Source organism: Watersipora subatra, chromosome 7, assembly GCF_963576615.1.
Source record: "Watersipora subatra chromosome 7, tzWatSuba1.1, whole genome shotgun sequence".
Classification (NCBI taxonomy): Eukaryota; Metazoa; Bryozoa; class Gymnolaemata; order Cheilostomatida; family Watersiporidae; genus Watersipora; species Watersipora subatra.
The window spans coordinates 8,816,457-8,820,900 of NC_088714.1; the positions used below are offsets into that span (position 1 = coordinate 8,816,457).

Below are 4,444 nucleotides of genomic sequence, written 5' to 3' on the forward strand. Positions count from 1 at the left end.
GCAAAATACTTTTGAGCTGATATTGTTATGGCTACATATTTCATTCCAACTCAGTAAAAAATAATTGGATTTAACATAACATTACGACGTAATGTCGAAATGGTAATTTGTCAGAACAGAATGTAGTCTATTAGCATGTATATTACTAGGATATATACTACCAAAATGTATACTACTAGAACGTGTACAAGTAGCTGTGTGAATCAGCTTTTGTACAACTACCATGTATACAACTAGCTTGTATACTACTAACATGTATACTACTAGCATGTATACTACTATCATGTATACTACTAACATGTATACTACTAGCATGTGTACTACTAGCATGTATACTAGTAGAATGTATAATACAAGCGTGTATACCACTAGCATGTGTACTATTAACATGTGTACTATACTAGCATTTATAATACTCGCGTGTATATCACTAGCATGTATACTAATAACTGTACTACCCTTAGCTTCCATAATCTTCTACCAACTCTTAGCCTATATACATGTATATTCATTCATGCATATGAACACCTGTGTCTATATAAACACTCCAAAATATGAGCAGAATTGTGTACATATAAAAATTTAGACATGTACATGTATATTTTGATTTTAAAGTTTTGAATACCATTGAATAGTTACCATTGAAAAAAGAATGCAAGGTGGTTGTCCTTCTTTCCCTACTTTTGCTTCTTGTATTTTGTACACACAAATAAAAACTCCCGAAACTTGGTTAATTTTTGCTTGTGTAAATACCAGGACACGTAAATTTGATAAATCAAGTGCAATAATATAAATTAACTTACTTTCAAAAGTTTTGTATTCCCATTAGATTATATAAAAAAATTATGCAATTTTTTACCTTTACTGTAGAATTGTCTAACAACCTTGACATAAATCCAGTGCATCGTGCACAGGAAGACCTATAGCTTAGTTGTAATGTAATACGCTCAGATTTGAGGTAATTGTTAAGCAATTTGAATTCTTTAGGTTTACACAGCAGTATTTTGAAAGTTACACTCAAAAGGCTCTGAGATTTTTAATCAATTGCTAGTAGTATGTAGAGAGCAGATCTACACAAAAAAGTGACGGATCCAGCGGGGGGGGGGGGGGGGGGGGGATAGAAAAAGGGGGTTGCGAATTAAATTGGCTAGGGGTGTAGATTGAATTGGGTGGAGTTGAATGAGATGTTGGGGTTTGGGGGGAAATTGTGGTGTAGAGTAGGGGGTTGAATTCGAGGGGGTATGGATCCGCTCCCGGCGTAATCGGCGGATTATCTGTGGATGAGTCATCCGATTAGTGGGGGATGAGTCATCCGATTAAACGTGGATTATCACGGGATTAGTCGGGGGAATCGTTGCGGATTAGTCGGCCGAATCGTCGCGGATTATCGGTGGATTAGTGGGGGTGAATATCTGGGACACCGAGGGGTTGATTTTCCTGAGATTGTTATATATTTGAAACATTGAATATATATGAGAAAGTGTTTATGTACAAAGTTATTTTTTGAAGAATTGATGATTTTGTAATGTTGAAGCTCTTGAATGGTTAAGAATTTTAAGGAATTTTATTTTTTCGAATTTTTTTGTATTTTTTTGTATGTAAGATTGAAATTTGTTGGAGAAATTAATATGTTGAATGAAAGATCAGTTTTATTACAAAATTATTCACTTTAAAAGATATATTTATACTACATCGTAGTATTCGCGAGTATTGTGAGATGTTACTAGCCCCTTGTATATAATGATACCCGGATAATTCTCTTTCAACGAAAGGGCATATCTCGAAGGCATCGTCTTCATAAATTCTGAAATTATCCATCACTGTTATGGATCCACTACTTTTTTAAAGATAATGTATAAATTGATGAAGTATTATTAGTTAGTGTTGATTGTTACTGAAGCTTCTGAGGAGTCAACTTCCAATAGTATGAATATCGACAATATTTCTGAAAGAACTCCCCAATTGAATATGAAACAAAGACAGTGTAGAAGACCAACCAAGTCTAGATTGAACAGAACTACGTCATTACGAAGATCATCAAGAAAAAGTTCGGTAGTAAAGCGGTTATTCGAATCCAAGGAAAATTATATGGAAGGAGATGAGAAAATTACGTCACCTATTGCAACAGTTTTTAAATCCGAGGAAATGCAAGAACCATGGAAATGGATTGATCTAAAAGTTTTGGATATTCCAGCTTCGTTAGAAGTAATACAAGCAAATAAGTCTGAAGAAAATGACAATTGTGAGATTGCGTTGCAATTCTTCGTTGAACGTAAGGGAGAGCGTGTGGCATTATGTTCGATCATCGAACCTCAAAAGTATAACATTCCCTCATCATTTCAATGGTTGACACCAGCTCTCATGATATTGGATCGAAGTGAGATTTACATGAACTCTAAGTCTTCATCAGGATTAAAACTTTTCACGATTGACGGAGCGTGCAATCTGAAGGAATTCAGAGAGAAATTAAACAAAGATTATAAACTCTGTATATCAAGACAGTAATTAGTTAAGGAAATGTTATTATGATTAAATTTTATATAGTTTATTTGATGATATATCATAGGAATTTAAACTTACTATCAATGGATATATTATTGAATAAAAGTTTTGTATATAAAAATGCTAAAACATAATATAAAAAAAGACTATTGAATATTGAATATCATTCAACCCCAATTTTCTTCTTCTTTCATTGACGAAAGAGAATGAACTGTCTACAATCAAAACATACATTATTTTTAGTGAGATATAGTAAAAGTAAGACGTACAGACAGATTAGATCATTCATTCAAACTAAAAAACAAATATAATGTAATACTTACTGAAGAAGAAGATCCATCCTTTTTCTGAATGGAATCTTCCTGTTGAGATACGGGAGCCTGCAATTGCAATGATTACAGTCAGGATGGTTTACTATAACCTTGTTGAGATAGTAGACTCTACATTCACAATGGACTCCAACTTAAATTGTAAATTTCAATTGCATTACTCATCGAATCATAGAATGATATGCAAGATGTAATGCAGACAGAATAGGATATGCAATCAGCTAGAGTAGGACATACAGACAATAAGAAAAACAAATATGTTACATCACATAGTCAGACTAGGACACACAGACAGAGGAGGATATTCAGTTAAAACAAAGAAATAAATATAATGTGCTACTTACTGAAGATTCAAATATATAAACCCTTCTCCGAAAAGGTCTATATTTAGTTCGCTGATACCCAGGATCCTACAATTGCTATGATTATAGTCAGAGTAGAATACGCAGACAAATTAAAACACAGTCAGGTCTTACTTTGAATTTCAATTCCAACACCTTTTGTTTTAAAGTGAAGTTATACAAATATTAATTACTGTTTTCACAGACTGTTACTCATTTTAACATTCCTACATACCAATTGGAGTGAATTTTGTTGAATGTATTTGATCTTTAGTTACATGTTTTTTCATTATACAACGATATTAGACGAAATAAATATAATGTAATACTTACTTTTAAAGTCAATGTAACATCGAAGTTACAAAATAATTCTTCTCTTTGTCGCTGCATGACCAATGATTTCTACAATAATTTCCAAATTACTTTGTATAATTTAATTGTTTCATTTAAGCAAACCCTATAATTCGAAATATATTTAATATGTAGTTTATATTCTCAAGTTTCCTTTAATCAAAAATATAATTTAGTAAAATATTATAATGTAATACTTACTTTCTTTTGAAGCTTGATCTTGTTTCGAAAAGCCTTTTGTTTTTCAGGATCTACCTCTCTACCCCAAAGGCAGTAGCCCCATATCTCCACACACGTGTCGATGCAATTTGTCTGAGTTAGGAGTCTATCCACGTTTTTGTCTCGAGCACACATTGTAAACTATTATAAATAAAATGAGATGAAAAACTTATTCTTTCTCGTTGCTTATATAGTAAGTAGAAGCAATGTTATGGTTCATTAAATTTGTGTAATTTATGTTCACGAAATTGTAAAATCAGCTAAACAGTTTTCGCGAAATTCACTTTCGCGAAATTCAATTTCGCGAAAGTTGACTATATAATATATATGTGTAATTTCGCGAAATCCAATTTCGCGAAATCCAATTTCGCGAAATTCACTTTCGCGAAATTCAATTTCGCGAAAGTTGACTATATAATATATATAATGTGTAATTTCGCGAAATTCACTTTCGCGAAATTCAATTTCGCGAAAGTTGACTATATAATATATATATAATATGTAATTTCGCGAAATCCAATTTCGCGAAATTCAATTTCGCGAAAGTTGACTATATAATATATATAATGTGTAATTTCGCGAAATCCAATTTCGCGAAATTCACTTTCGCGAAATTCAATTTCGCGAAAGTTGACTATATAATATATATAATGTGTAATTTCGCGAAATTCACTTTCGCGAAATTCAATTTCGCGAAAGATG

At 32.3% G+C, this 4,444-nt stretch overlaps 1 long non-coding RNA gene across 1 annotated transcript; it reads right to left on the reverse strand.

Annotated features, from left to right (window-relative positions):
• Window positions 1-3,189: 3,189 nt before the first annotated feature.
• LOC137399447 (uncharacterized) lies at window positions 3,190-3,759 on the reverse strand. Its single transcript, XR_010979162.1, has 3 exons — window positions 3,725-3,759; window positions 3,506-3,574; window positions 3,190-3,241 (listed from the first exon to the last, which is right to left on the reverse strand). It is a non-coding gene; the product is annotated as an uncharacterized lncRNA (long non-coding RNA).
• Between the last annotated feature and the right edge of the window lie 685 nt (window positions 3,760-4,444).